At 39.9% G+C, this 16558-nt stretch overlaps 1 protein-coding gene across 6 annotated transcripts in view; it reads right to left on the minus strand.

Moving 5' to 3' along the window:
- Positions 1–16558, minus strand: part of MYRIP (myosin VIIA and Rab interacting protein) — a 247759-nt gene that overhangs the window by 67075 nt on the left and 164126 nt on the right. Inside the window, exon 1 of one of the 6 annotated variants that reach the window (XM_075055765.1) lies at positions 4360–4375. The exons of the other annotated variants lie outside the window; for them this stretch is intronic. The gene's annotated coding sequence lies outside the window, so the exon portion shown is untranslated. Of the gene's footprint in view, positions 1–4359; positions 4376–16558 lie in introns of those variants that run through there. 6 annotated transcript variants of the gene reach the window in all.

A 16558-nucleotide genomic window follows, 5' to 3' on the forward strand; every position in this document is an offset into this window, starting at 1 on the left:
TGCTGCAGTAAAGCTATGTAACACTGGCATGCAAAACCGGAAAAAAGGTGAAATTACAGGCATTGTAGAACGGCTGAGGAAAACCAGCAGGTAATGTGCTGGTTTCAAAATGAAGTAGAATCACATTTCCCTCTACTGGGCAACATTTCAAAGCCTGCTAACAAACAAAAAATATCTAAGATATGTGGTATGCAGAATCCACTAAAAACCCGTTCTCCAATTCACAGACGTTTCTCTGTGCATTGTTTGTGACCCATACTTCCAGTGGTAGCTTGATCATCTTGTCTACATTAAAATAAACCACAAAACTGCTGATCTTTAAACATATTATTCAATTATTGGACATTAATCAGTATGTAACAATCAGGAGTAAAACATCTGCCTCTAACAGCCTTTTTGAAAACAAGAATGGAGAAGATACAGGTGTCCTCTCTTAAGAAAATAACAGACTTAACCCATGCTTTATTAAAAAAAAAAAAAAGAAAAAAAATAAAGATTAGTTGCAATTTGTAATCCCTATACTAGCAAACCACCATTCCTGGAGATTACATCTAGTCTGCAGATAAATGTTTGCTTACATTTGCTGACAGACATTACCTGCAATGATTAAACATTGGCCATATGCGGTGACAAAAAACTTGGTGGGTATGGATCGGGTTTGCTCAGTGGTATATTGCAATCTTCCAGAACTGACGAGTTCAGCCAAAATCAAGCCCATGTGATACAAGAGGTCTGGACCTGAAGTGAACACACCTGTAAACTTGGCTATATATCTCTGATGGTTCCCGTAACCCAGTCAGAGCATTTACGCCCTCAAACTGTCCCTGAGAAATGCCAGACCTGACATACCACCTTCAGTTCAGATTTACACCCTTTTGCCATTTACACACGCCCATGTTGCCACCTAATAATAGATTTTCACTTACCCAGCACCACGTGCACAGTCCTGCATCACCACATCCTCCTTCCCTTTCGGCAGTCATCTGCATACTTAACTTACTTTTCCTATGAAGCTATTTGAGTTTTCTTTGAATTTTACAGTCTTCCAATTACATTTCCTCCAAACCAAAGAGGTTCCTTTCACAGAGGCTCACTGCAACAAGATACCTCCTTTTTAAGACTTCTGCAAAGGATAAGGTTTGAACAAATGGTGGCTGGACATAGTTCAGGTTCAGTGGTTTTTGCACATCATCCCGTTAATCTTCTCGTATGAAAATGGTCAGGCTAAAAAAGTCTTCTGGCTTAATTTGGGCACAAACCCATCATTCTGTTTTGTGAATGAATGCTGTGAGTACAAGTTTGGTGAGGACCATTTTCAGGTCTGTTCCCAAAGAGGGTAAGTGTCCTGCAGCAGGTGAGGAAAACACTGAGACAATACTGGGTATAATTGGAGTTATGGTTTGATCCTCTGGCAGGAAAACACACATAAGAGTAGAACATGTCAGCATTTAACTGAGCTTTTTTTCCCTGTATTTTCCCTGTCAGGCTGTATGTCAGGAACCCCTGGCTCACGAATGAATGCATATTTGGCATATTAACCTGACCTGCTACCCCCAGGAAGCATGTTGTGTTTTGGGCTAACTCAAGTGAAAATACAGATTTTGCAGCAGTTATAATATCCAACTTTTAAAAAGAAGAGGTTTTTCAAACTCAGCGCTCCACTGTAATTTAGCTGACTATAAACACCAGAGGTGAAATCATGACCATGGAGACTTAATGGCAGTTAAAGCAATGACCTAAGAAGGGGTAGGACCTCTCTTCAGGCATCTACCAGCAGTAAAAGATGTGAGAAGCCATATCCAATACAACTTCTGACAGTATCTCAGCAAGAGCTAGCTATCTCAGCTTTTGCCATAACAATATGTTTATAAGCATGTTTGCCATGTCTTACAGCCATTAGTGAATATTCTTTCTCCTTTTTTGCTTTGTAAAGTGAGCATCAGTTGACTGATGCTTATTTATTCAGGCTGACTTCTGAACCTGAAAGTTCAAAAGGCTGCATTGCAGGGGAGCTCGCAGAGAGCTTGCAGTGCAAGTTACTGCTGCTTTCAGGCCACTTTGGTCAAGCCTTAGGCCATGAAGGAAATGGGATCACATAAGTGTTCCCCTTGCCCCCACATGTGATGAGCAATACCAAGATCACCCCCAGCAGATATACAGCTAGCCTGTTCTTAACGACTGCCAACACTGCAGACCTCCCCCAGCCATCCACTCTGGTGTCTTCCTATCCTAAAGCTGAAAGGTTTTCTTAACATTTAAGCCAAATCCTCCTCACTTCTATTCAAACAAGACAGTTTAAGATGTTTGCTCTCTTCTCTTTTTTTTTTTTTTAAAGGCCAAAGAATCCAGTTTCATCCCAGATCATGTTTTCTAGCCGTCTGATCATTCCCACCATTTTTTTTCTGGGACAAGGAAAAAAAGACCCAAGTGGCCTATATCTTTGTTTAAATACAAATCCCAGAACTGGTAATTTGAGGCCTTACCAGTACTCTTTCAAGAAAGCCAAATGTAACTGTCAGGATACGACTTAGCACAGTGCAGACCCTATGGATGAGATGCCACTGAGAGCACCAGATATGCCACACTGATACTAAATCTGGGCTATGCAATGCTGTGAGTCACACATGCAGCAAAGTCTTGCTGAGACTCGCAGTGTAGAAACTGCCAACTCTTTAAAAAGAAAAATCCTGTCAAACAGTCAAGGGTATTTTCACTCCACCTCTTCTTTTAACTGACAATTACATGGGTGCCACTTTCAGAAATGAGGTTTAAAGTGTATCTCCTCACTAGCTGGCAGCTATACCAATGGGCTAAAATGTCACTTTTGCAGGAGAAATCCAGGCACTCAGCTGTTACACCTTCTTATCAACCAGCAAATAACTCTCCTGGATAAGAAAACCATGAAGCCTGTCATTCACAAGAAGCCTTACAGTCATATCCATAACACTTCCACCCCACCTGCACAAAAAGCCCATCTCTCTTCATTTTATTCCTGCTTTCATTTCTAAGTTGGTGTGTGACAAGCCCCAGATGTTACTGCAGCCACTGTGGACCACTCAGTGGCCAAAACTGGTCTGTAGTCCTCATCACCAATGGTGTAAATAAATGGAGCCCAAGAACTTGTCCCCTTCTTTTCTCAGCCCTTCTAGGTGTTTCATTCAATGCCTGGAAATCACTTCCCCACCACACTGCCAAGTATTTTCCTCCTAAGCCTTTCATTAAAATGCATATCTTTACACAGATGATTAATACTACCTGTCAAACCAGATGGAAATTAAATAAGCAGCCATTGGATATTTGAAACCAAATTGAAACAAGTCCAGATCCAAATGCCTGTGTAAAAGCTGTAACACTCAGATATTGCTGAAATGGAACATTCCGCATGTTCACTTCAAAGTGCTTTTTATGAGGATATTTTAAATTACAGGATACATTCATGACATTTGTATATGATCTATAGGATTTATTTTATGACATAAAAATAATAAATATACAAATAAAAATATTACCACTGAAACAAATCTTTCCCCCTTAAGTAAAGGAAATACTTCACTTTATATGAATCCCTTTTTCCCCAGAAATTTCATTTCATGTAACATTTTGGAGTTTTTTTCCTATCTTAATTTGCAGTAAAATACATTTTCAATATCTCAATATTTTTCCAAGGAAAGTAATTCCATATCCTGGTCATCTGGTACTAGATAAGTTTTCAGGCAAATCATAAGAATTAAATGATACTGCATCATTAGTAAATTTATGACACTCACATGCACGCAACACGCTGAAGCAAAATACAAATAAACATGAATCAAAGCAAGTTATTATAGCTACACTGAACACAGATATATTGTCTTTTACTGTCATATTTGTTTCTACTTGCTACAATACATCAATGTAATTTTTATTTCAGATTTCTGAAAGAAGACAGGCAAAAAGAACAAAAATCCACACTGACAGTACCTCAAAATTAATACATCATGCTGCTTTTCTTAAGAAACAACAACAGCAAGAGATATTCATAAATTCTCAGTTGGAGAGGCATTCATTTCCTGCTGTGCTATTACTATGAATTTATCCTTTGCACTTACCCACTGAAGTGAAGGAAAATTTATACAGAAACCTCATGTAAATAAACTACAGAATGTAGACAGCAACATCAAAACACTCTCAGGAACATTTGGTCATTGAACTTTGCGTTCACGCTAATGAAATGAAAGTATTTACAGTCAAAATACAACTGAACATAAATGGCTACGAATAAATGCACCGCTCACCCACGAGAAATGCTTTCCATTACCACAGCAGATACCAAATGAAACAACAGAACATAAAGCCACTTTGATTAGTTATTCAAATTACCTAAGTCAAGGCTTTTCTTGCTGCAACGTTTTTAATCCAAAGATTCTTGAAAAACAGCTGAACAACAAAAAAAGTAAGGTCGATGAAGCATAAAAATTTTCACAAAAGAGATACAAACTCTGTTCCATCAGAAAAAAAAAACAGAGGATAAACCATGCAAATTAATTCTGTAATCCTGATTAGAAAAAATACGAAGAGCTTTTAATATAGAGCTCAAGAATACCAAAAAGACAACAATCCTCCGCTTTAAGGTCTGTTTCTGTTATATTGGGAGAAAGCTGTGAACAAACAGCTGTGAAATGCCAGCAAAGATGAGGAGATTCATCACCTCGTACAATCAGAGAGAAAGCTGGGCTCATTTCAAAATTATTTAAAAAGAAAGGGGGGGGGGAAGAAAAATAATTCAGAAAAGCCAAAACCTTAAAACTTTGCTGGGGAGGGGAAAAGATGCAATTTCAGTTCCTATCTTTCTTACTGGTTATCTCACCCCGCAAGCCCAACTTCTACTGAAGTAGGCTGTGCCGCTTTCTTCTGGCGGCTGTGCACACAGTGACTCCACCACCCCTTTCTAGGATGACATGTATTTGTAGCTTTGTGACTCCACAAACAGGCTTAAGAAACACATTGTTCAGCTGGAGGCACTGCCGTGTCATCCAGCAGGAGCATGACACCTCCAAATCCAAGTCCCATGCAGGTCCCAAGCTGGGGGGTGTAAGGAAAGCATTTCCTTGCCACCCACCCACCTGTAGTGGTAGGAGGAGGAATGAGATGGAGTGATGCTGCACTCCCCAAATAGCAAACTACTTGGACATCGTTCAGATGCTTATCCAGCAGTTCAAGCAAGGAGATTTCCTTGATTTACAGTGGAAAATGGGCTAGATGGGGAATAGCTGGCCAGGCCCAGAAGGTCGGCTCAGTCAGCCACTCTGCCTCAGCAGCCCCTCCCAGCATGGACCAAGGGCACATAAGGACTGAGCGAGGGTATCTGGTGCTGTGCAACGGTATTCTCTACTGCCGTGTGCAAACGAGCATCCTGAGCATACCGTGTGTGCCTCCTAAGTTCCTTACCATTCTATTTCTGCTTTTGCAGAAAATGAGCCTTCTGTATGTTGCACTACTTATGAGTAGAGCTCTCTTTGATTAAGCCTTTAAAGCACACAGGGCATGTTTTTTTTTTCTTTCTTCTTTTTTTATTAATTTGTTTTTTTCAAACCAACTTCATAGTCACTGCATTTAAAACGGTGGGGTTTTCCGTGTTGCACAGGAAATATTTTTAGTTGGAAGCTTTATTGTGCAAGCTGTCCAGCAGTTTGACAAAAGCTAAATTCCAGCTTACGGCTGAAAACCGTAGGAAAAATTCCAAAGCCTTTACAAATTATACAAATGAGACTTTAATCCCAGCTGGCCTCACTAACAGGGGCTCTACATCTGGGCACACATACAAATGTACTTTTCATATGGATTTTCAGCTATTTGAATAATGAAAAATAGAACCCCCCCCCCCTCTGTTTTTGTAAATACTTGTATCACAATAATAAAAAACAAACAGTCCTGCAAGCACAGATTAGCCAGACTGTCAGAGAAATACAGCTGTTTCTCAAAACTGGTCCTGCTCAGAGCTCTTGGGTAAAATTGATCTGCTGTCCAGAGGAGGATTCACTTCTCTAACAAACAGAAAGCTTCAAAGCCATGCAATCCTCCTGTCTTCTCCAGGGCAAGCTTATTCTCATCTACACAAGGCAGGGGGTATCCTCATAGGGCCACCCAGTTGTGATAAAACACGTGTGTGTGTGTGATATCAGCAAGTTTGATCAAAAGCAATCAAGAAAAACAGAAGGAACTAGAAGAAACAGTGTATGAACAGGAGGGGTGAAAATAAGGAAGAGCTGCAAAGCTACCTGATCACGCGCAGGGAGATGATCATGTGCAACGGGTCTCTGGGTCCCTTAGTGCTGGCTTTCAACTGTTGGCAGTGAGTGGAGAGCAAACATTGCAGCCAGCTACGTCCACAACACTCATTTGAGAAGAGCCCCTCCTTCACTCACAGAAGAAACGCATGCCAAGGATTTTCGACGGGATGAAAATATGGTAGCCAAAGGATGGATGTTACTTGACCGAGATGTCTCTTCCTGCTTTAATTGCATGAGGTATCACTACCACATCTTTCCATGTTTGGTTAAGGCAAACCGACAGAGGCAATTTTTTTAAGAGTAAGGAAATCAAGTTCTATCTAACATTTTCCCAACTGTGCTGCTTAGGCCCTAAGTGAATAAAGGGATTTAATGCAGACCCGCTGCATACAAACACGCTTGTGGTTTCATCCGACAGTGGCAGAGAAGGTCCCACTGCAATAACTGGAGGCATCTTTACTCAGGCATCCCTCCTGGGTGTGGTGATCACAGGGAGAGATGGGGCCAACAGAAGCTATTTGTCATTTCTGAGACATCGCTTCCTCTCACCTCTCACTAAAAGAGAGGGAATGCAGGTCTCTTCTCAAGCAGAACTCCTCCCATAAAAAAAAGAAACATGATGGCATTTGGGGAAGCAATCCTAGCTACTAGGATTTCCAGCTGAGCAGGCTGGTTGTACTGTGAACTGCTGGCTGCTAACATGGCTCGTAGTGCAAGCTGCCAAATGGCTGCTGAGCCTGAGTGGATCAGAGGCAGAGAGAGGTAGGTGTGTCTATTCTTCTGTGCATCTAAGGTGGATGCCTTAAAGAAAAAATTAAAATGTTCTTTCTCCCTGCACGTACACAGTGCTTTTGTCAGAGGGCTGAAGGGAACTCTCATGCTGCCCCTGCCCCTTTTTCTTGCCATTCTTTTTTCTCCGTTCTTCATTTTCCTTAGGAAAACATGAAGGTGGGATAAATGATTCGCTTGCGTTGCTGAAGACAAATTTGCAGAGTACTGGGGCAGGCAGGCAGAAGGCAGTGCATTAAGAATATCCTCAGTGTATGCCCTGCTCCATTAATGTACTAACCTTCTTTTAGGAGGTCAGACTACAACAAATCACCAGTCCTTGTCCAGCAGATCCAGGGATATGAAAAAGCCTATGACATATAATGCTAAATTATTATCACATAGCCTGTGCAATTCCATATTTACCCTGTGACAGAGTTAGTGCAGGTGCTAAAGTCATTTCCATTACATAAATACCCATGAGAAAATAATTTAACGACCATTTTTTAAGGATGGTATTATGGATAGTGCAAACATGTTTTCAACCAAAATAAGTTAAAATTATTTTGGACCCAGAAAAACATTATAAGAATCATATAATTGAGACACAGAACAGATTAGTCTCCAAGAAGACAGAATAGTCTATATGCAGTCAGGTGGATACATTAAATCTGGCAATTGTGTAATGGAAAGTGGAATGATAAAAACAATTATCTCTTTTAGATATGAAACAAAAAATTGTATACTGACTACTCAATGGTGTTTACCCTCCACTTTTCTTTTAGTTGTGATGAACTTTCATTAAAAAAATACTCTCTCTCATTTTCTTCAGAAGTTCATTTTTGAAAAGGAGTAGACACCCCAGGGGTAGAAACACCAGGGAAGGAGGGAAACCAAACAAAACCCAGAAAAAACCCCCAACAAAAACTGACTTGAGTTTCAAGATGGAAAAAGTAAGAGGTTGTACCAATATAAAGCATTAAGAGTATGTACTTTCAGCATACTAAAGAAAAAAATAAAAGGATCTATATTCATGGACATTTGACTCCTAGGATGAATCATACTCTGAATAATGACAGGTTAGTACTGCTGCTTTAAAATATTTGGGTTTTATACAACTAATCCATCTACAATATTAGTTAACTGAGATGATAATATTAAACACTCCAGAAGCTGCAACAATGTGATTATTTATTGAGTATACCTAAAATAAAATCACAGATAGTAAAAAGAGATTTTCCAGAATAAGTCTAGAAACAGTTAAAAACAAGAACCTCTTTAATAAATAGTAACAGAAGTATTTTTCAGATCAGACCCAACTATGAAATCCTGTAGTACATCTATGATCCAACTCCTACTTTTTTGTCTGATTAACTCTGTAAGGGACAAAGTGCCGTAATTCTATAGTAGGTGAAGCAGCTAATAAAACTATTTTACTTATATCCTATTTCATACTTCATTTTTATATGGATTTTTTACTACTCCTTACAATCAGTAAGTATATACCATATATCACAGTTATTTAAAACTTACTAGCTCATTGACAATAATGTCATTATCCTAAAGCAATTAAGACCTTTGAAAGGAAGCCAACTAAAATCTCCACAAGCAAATAAAAGAAATAGCCAAATATCTTTTAAATCAATTTTACAGGTGAAAAACTGAGGCACCAAAAGGCTTGCTTCCAGTTACTTCGGAAATCTAGCATGTTGAGAAAAGAATTCAGATACTTTGACCCTAAAGCCTGCGTTTTCAACTCAAGTTGACCCCTCTCCCCTTCTGAGGCATAAACCTTTGTCTTAAAGCTCTGTTTTCATATCTGCAATTTGTTCAAATTAAATATTTTAGATTAAATACTTGTGTCAAAGAGAAAAGGAAACCAGCACTCTCAAAATCTTTACGCATGAAGAACTGTGAGCGAGATCAAAGAGTCGAATAAGGCAGTGTGACAATGCATGCAATTCTCTTCCAAATCCACTAGACAAAAAGTGTATCTGAAGTTGGAAACAGCCTGTAGCCAAAGATTTTGGAGATGTTTTGTTAAGATATATGGCAAGAATTATAAATGGCTGAATACATGACAGCAGATGCAAATCTTGAAAAATGATCATCTGCATTAAGCCTATTTAGCACTGCTTCTACTGCAACAGCTACACTGCTTTGCTCAGAAATGTATCAGAGAAACAAGACATTCACATTTTACAGCCAACGAGCCACAAACATGTATCATGTATCTCAGCCAACTCCTGCTGTACAAATCCCTTTGTACAAGCCTGCATTCCCTGTGGCCCAAACACTGGCTTTATTCTCAGAGGATTTGGGATGACACAGAAACCTACGTGCCCACACCTACAGGCTTCTTTGCAGTGTCTCATGCTGCCTCATTCTGAAAAGACCATCATTGCTTAAGAGCACAATTATCAACAGGGCAACATCTTTTAGAAATACTTTTTGCCAGTATGATCAAAAATGCTCCACATGTACTGAGACATCACAGTAGCAGGAGTCAGGTCAGCCTAGCTGAATGCTTTTAGTTATATTCCCTGTGTTTTATAAATAAGATCATCACTCCAAGTTTGGGCTTATTGAAAGCTATTGAAACCTAGGCTAATTGAAAGCTCCATAAGGTAGGAGATGGCAGAAGAAAATGGAATTGCTTCCTCCCCTGATATCACCCTCAGATCCAGTGTCACCTCTGAATCAACCAGCATATTATTTTGGGTAAAAGCTTTCATAACAGTCTTCAATCCTATTGGAAAATAATAGATGCACAAATTGCTGTATGTCCTCGACAGCCAAATGCATCTGCCACCATACCAGTAAAAACATACTTGGAAAATTAACATGAGGGCTCTGATTTAACCTTCATACTAACATGCAAATTCAGAACAAATCAGCCACTGTAAGTCATTGGTCAATACCTGGGGATATGAGGATAGCAAGACCACCAAGTAAAAGCAAATGATGTTGTATTGGGCCATACAATACAGAAAGGGATTGGAATATCCACCTCCACTCTAAACAGTCTAACTTTTTCAGAATCCTATAAGTATGCTACAAGGCATAGGGAGGGAGCATACAGCCACACAGCACAAAACACATGTGTATGTTGTGCAGTGCTGTAGGATTGCAGTAGGTCTACATATGCTACTTTGGAGCCACAGAAGACTCCCTTTCAGGGCTCCCCTGCTTGCCAAGCCAAACTACTGCAACCATTATCACAACACTTCAGCTGGGTTACATCCAAATTACCCACCACTCAGGGTCTGCACTTACTGGTTACTTAGCATAACAATGAAACTTAATTGGTAGAGGACCATGTTTCTTCATGGGGAAGCTCATTTCTGTTAACCAAACCTCTCATAGCAAGGGAGCAACACATTGCTGCCTTTGGAACTGAGTCACTTCAGTAGGAGGACAGGGAGGATGAAGAGAATATTGAAAGCTTTTTTCAACATTAAGTCTTCAAACACATCATAACCCAATTTGTACAGATGCCAGCCACTCCTTTTGGCAGACTACGTGATGTCTTGTTGTATTCTATAGCCAATTTGTTGACTCTAATTAGCAATTTGGGAATAGAGCAAGAAGAAAAGAGAAATAAAAAATAGAGTGCACAGTGCCAGTTACTATGGTGGGACACACACTCTTTCATTATTATTTTTTTTAATGTAGCTGAACATAGGCTGTACCCAGCTGTTTCTTCAAAACCAGCCATGGGTGTGAGTAGCTCCATATTATATTTGACTCTAGTTGGGTAAATACTTGGTCTCTTTTCTGTGTAAATGTCACTTGTGATTTCCTGGATGGACTCCAATGTACAGCATAGCAGGTGAAACCAGGTGTCAAGGAACACCTTTTTTTTTTCTTTTAAAATTTTTTTCTTACTATCTCTTATACTTTGTTTCAACTTAATAGTGACAACTTGAGCCTCTCCAAATTATTCAGTCCTAAAAAGCACTGGGAGAACACTACCGTGCATAAGCCAGCTATTCAATGTGGCTTAAAACACAGATCAAATCCAGGTTCAGCAAGTTTCAGGATATTCGGTTTGCTCCTCTAAAACCCCTCATATTCTAGGATTTTCACCATTTTTTCTAGTAACAAATGAAACAAACTGGTGGTGTCAACACACTAAATAACCACAAAAAAGTACTTACACAGATACTATATTGTCTCACATGAACCACCAACCACATTCGTATTGCTACATTCTCTGACATTAACCACCAAAGCATTTACATCAAATATCCCTAGGATCCCATGGATTTTGACAAATTAATTTTTTAAGGTAAGAAAATAAAAGACAAAGAGAAAAGACGGTGACGATTAAGCAAAGAAAAGACAAGAAGCAAGTCTATTTTTTTCCATGATACCCAGGCCTCTTTCAGGGATCCTTAGACACGAAGTCCCAGCAGTAGATCTAAAATTTTCTGGGGTTTGCTATACACTATCCATAAGCTTTTCCCTCATGAACAGATCTTTTGGGCCCTTATGTCCAATTTCTCCTACTTGGAGAAATTAATTTTTCTCACAGCCAGAAAACTGATAGTTCCTCACCTCTCTTCATCCATATAGCTGGATGCAGGGACTTGCACTGCCCGCAGTCAGACTGTTTTGGCTGAAAGGGAAGAAGCATCCAAAGTCATGTAATGTCCTCAGCTAGCCTTTACTTCAATAGAACGAACTTTCAGCTTGCAACTATGACTCTTCCCTGAGGCTTTCCTCAAGCCCTGCCTGCCTGGGCTCAGGCAGCATTTCACTGTGGGAGTAGCAGCCAGCTCCATGATCTCTCACAGCTCCATGGATGCTCCTGCCTCTCCTTGAGTCTTCAGGTGCAAGATCTGGGTACTGCTTCCCCTTGTGAGCTATGGCTACAGGGCCATGGTACCAAGGAAAAGCAGCCTCCTCTCTCCTGTATGTATCACAGGTAGCATGTGCCTCATACAAGATAATGCAAAAGGAAGTCTTAGTCTTCTTTCAGATGTTTTTTGAAGGGCATTTTGCAACCTCTGTTCCCTTTACATATGGTGGGGGTGTGGGGTGGCAATTGCAGAAGTATGAATCAATGCATCTAAAAGAGATGGATGAAGCACTTTGGTATGAACATCCATTCTGAAAGCGTTTCTGATCAACTTCACCATTGTCAATACTGGCATCTACACGTTCCCCGATGTCTTTCATCCCCTCCTCCTTGCCGTCTTCACTGTCTAATGCCACACTACTCTGACACACGCAAAAATACAAATAAAACAACTCACCCTGCTTCCACTACTGCCTTCCCTCTTTTCTTAAAACCCGTGTTTTTTGTTTTTGGTAGAGACAACTTGCTATCACAGCTTTTGTTGCTGGCTGAGTACAGAGTACTTCAGTGGCACAGGTGGCTATAAGTCACCCATCCGTGCTGAAGCAATTTTTCATCATTTTTTTCTCAACAAAAGCAAGTATATCTTAAACAGCTGCCTTCAACAGAAAAGCAGTGTGAGCTGAAAACTTGGAATGGCTTTGGTGAGAATTGCCATAAAAATGTCGCAAACAGCCATGAGAGTGCTCACACGGCATTGATGAGCACGTTAAAAACCACAAAGAATGCACAAGTAATAAGAAGTTTAATTATACTCTTTATAGTAACATTTCAAAGTAGCATTTTGAAAATATTGTACATTCCTAGTGAGAGATGACATTTGATTTTGAAACACTGACTCAGGACAGTTAGCCATGAATATGTGGCTGCTAAATCATTTGTATCTTTTTCAGAAGAAAGAGTTCCAAAGGGGCATGATATTTATATCAAAACATTCAAACTTGCATGATCACAGTAGAATTAGATAGAAAACACTCACAAATCTTGAGCAATTAAAGAGGCTAGACAACTGTGTGCAGAGTTTCTCTCTTTTTTCCTACATTTTCACTTCGCTCTCTCCTCAATTCTGTCAGGGCAATAACCTCACTGGCATGTGGTAGCACTTCAGCCAGGCACAAGCTAGCACATCCACTGGCCACTGCTGCACCCCTTGGGCCAGCTCACAGATTTTTGGCATGCCCAGCAGGTGACTGGCTGGTGACTATGCAGTGATCAGATGGTCTGTCCAAACAAGCAGGCTGCCCATTTGGCCATCAAGTCTAGACTCAAGTCCAATATGCGCAAGTGCTCTCACTGAGCCTGCCAACCAAACAGGTTACAAACACAGCAAAAGCTGTGTGGTCTTGTGGTGGGTAGAAGACAGTGGGCATGAGGTGGTATTGGAGGTATAAACACAGGGAAGAGTGATAGATGCAAGTCAAACTGGCTTGCTTTTGCCTGTCGTGCAACCCTGCTCTAAAAGATCTAGGGCAAACCAAGCTGCACATTTTTACTATTAATGTCATCACAAGCTACTGTGATGTATTAGAGCTATTGAAAAAGACGGGAATATAACAAACATCCCTTCCCCTAGGGACAAAAAACCACAAGCGTTACTAACAATCACCTAAGTCTTGAGAAATTTTGCATGCCTCTATGGGCCTGTTCTAAAAGCTCTGGTACTATGTAAAAACCTTAGCTTTGTTTGGGAGATAGCGAAGAAAATGGGTTCACTGTGCAAACAAGAAACAAGATATAAAAGATTGACTTGAGGGGAGAAGAAACCCACTTGGAGAGATCTGCATTATTTTCTGCACCTCTTGGGATTTCCTTAAAGGCCTGACTCACGTTGACGCTTCCCCCCAGACCTAGTTCCAGTCCTGACAGAGACTAGTAGCTCTCACTGATGGGCAGGTGTTGTGGTGAAAGTGTAATACAACTTCTGGAGACAAAGTGTCAGAGGAGTGAGAAAAGTGGTTTGGGTTCTCCTGTGCTCCTCTTCTTCCTCCATCCTCTCACCATTTGCAGTCCAGCTCAGAAAGGGGTGTCCAAAAACCTCAAATCCTCCCTCAAAACAAAATGTGCATCTGAAGTCTTATTTCTCTGCATTACACCCACTATGCCAAATTCACTTCAACACTTTAGCCCACTAACACCCTAAGCCTAGCAAACTGTAGTATAATTAAATGCCGCCTCCCACCTCGGCTTCAACAGCTGAGTCTTCTGTGTCTGTCTGGCTCTCGCTTTGCATTTACTGATACTCTCCTTACTTATCAAATTTCAAAGCAAATTAAAAAATGCAAAGATTACCTGATTGCAAAAAGTTTTCTCCTCTTAAGGACCCACTTAAATTTTTCTGCCTAAGACTTAAGGTCTCAGACAATCATCAGCAGCTTGCTGCTGGTATGCTGGCGTGAGAGGTAACTGAGGGTGGCCAAGGAAACCAGACACCCACTGCCCACATCAGTCTGCCTAACACGCCTGCTGGAACAGAATGCCCCCCACTGTCAGTATGTCAGTAGTGATCTTGAGAAATGCAGGGAAAAAACATAATCTAGTGCAGGTAGCAAAGAACAAAATAGATTTTATGTAAGTGTAGTCCAACAGTGCACCAAGTTAAAATGGTCAGGAAAGTTGAAAGGGTAAAAAGCCGCCGAAAACTTCTTCCTCATTCTTCTGAGAGAAAGGTGGATTGACTGCACTTGGTACAGCAATGAATCTGCCAACTGTAACATGTTTGAAACATTACACAACCTGCAGATTTTTGTGGATTAAGGTATTTCAGAAGGTTCTGTAGAATTAGTGTCTTTGAGAAGCTCTTTACATATACATACCCTATGAATACTTGCAGGAAGAGAACTATCGTGGGAAACAATGTGCATATCTATTCAGTTAAACAAGAGGTCAGAGAGGAGTATCACAGAGACAGATAGGTTAATGACTGCCTCAGTTCATTAAATGTCATTTTTGTGCTTTATGTCAAAGTTCAGCCAGACAGTTCAGAATAGCATTAGGACCATTATTATTTCATGATACTTGATAGGAAGTGGTTTGTAGCAGCAGCATCTGAAGATAATTTCTAAATTCTCAGCTGACTCACTTGTATAATTTGTCAGGCACTTGTGGTTTCAATAATCATTAATAGATAAACCAAAGGTACAGTGGCTGGACTTCTAATATACAAACTGGGATTCTTGTTTATATGCAGGCCCAAGGAAGGTTAATGAGTCATAAATATATATTATGTAAAACTAGAAATGTTCTGTGTTACAGACAGCCCTCTGCCCCAGACACCAAAAGACTGCAAATACATGTAACAGATAATATTAAAGGGGTTTATCCTTAACACGTACCTTAGGATTAAGAAGCATGACCACAAGATTGCATGTACCTACATCTTGCATATTTGAGTTAGTCCTAGAATGCTTTTTCAGACTAATTCGGTATCAGATACAGGGAAAAATGAATGTTTAACCAAAATTTTGTGAGCGGAGTGTAACAGACAACATTAAGTAGTCTTTCTCTCTACTCTGCTTAGTACATTTTCATTGCAAAAAGAATTTAAGAGTTAGCCAGTTTACAGAAGTTACATATAGGCAAAAATGAAATCTTGAATTTGAAGTAGGATGACTGCACTACTGAAGAAAATTTTCAAAGCACTTGTTCTAAAGATGTTTCTTCTAACAGGTATAAATCTCTGCTGTATAACAGACGAGGCATTCGTAAACGAACCTACAAGATTTCTACTGAAGAAAAATCACGTCTTTAAAGTCTTTTGATTAGAAGATATTTCTAGTATCAAATTTGCTCATGTCTTGCTATTCACAAAGCTTGGCTAGTTGAAGTAGAGGGGTCAGTTTTATTTTTGGTTATAGCTGGTTTCTAGAATCCTTAGGATTTATGTCCAAAATGAGCAGGTACTTTTCTTCACTAGAAAGTACTATAGAATGTCAGGATGAAGAAATGCTCCAAAAAAAGTTACATATAGATTTATCCTCTTTATTCTACATTAACATCTTTGTTACCACTGACACTCTTTCAAATTTATCTTGGCGTTATCATAATCAGAACTGGATTCCTGGAACTGCATGATATTCCCTTGTCTCAGTAGCCGTAGGTGTAAAATTCTCTTAAGACTTTTATTGGAGTCTTTGATGAGTAATAACGCACAAAAAGCTGTTGCGTAGGAAGGGAAAAGTGACCACCAAATCATAAATTCCAAAGGCTGCCAGTAATACAAGTCCCAGAGAGGGACTTTATCCAGAAAACATGTTGAACTATATGTTGGGTGGCAGCAACTACTCAGAAAGGCACTTAGACCTGCAGTGGAGGTACATGGCTATTATTACTCTTTATAATAATATCAGTAACCCAGAAATAAGGGTGGCTATCCTTAGCTTTCAGGACAACAAGATCTAATGAATTCTTTATCATTTAGCACAGTACCTTCTTTTTACCAGGAGAAACATACATTTACAAAGTCTTCACTAACAGTAACACTATTTTTCAACTTAGGAACAAGCTAGGTGACATGAACATTGGTGTCTGACAGTGACTCTTCTGTTTCAAATGAAGTTGCCTTTGTATCAAAGTGATGATGCTTGCTCTCCCTTGGTCTCAGGTGCACCATTTCTCCCCCCCCTTTCAGCCTCGGACTTGCCTATTCTTCTCTTTTGCT

This window comes from Buteo buteo, chromosome 2 (genome assembly GCF_964188355.1).
Source record: "Buteo buteo chromosome 2, bButBut1.hap1.1, whole genome shotgun sequence".
Taxonomy (NCBI): Eukaryota; Metazoa; Chordata; class Aves; order Accipitriformes; family Accipitridae; genus Buteo; species Buteo buteo.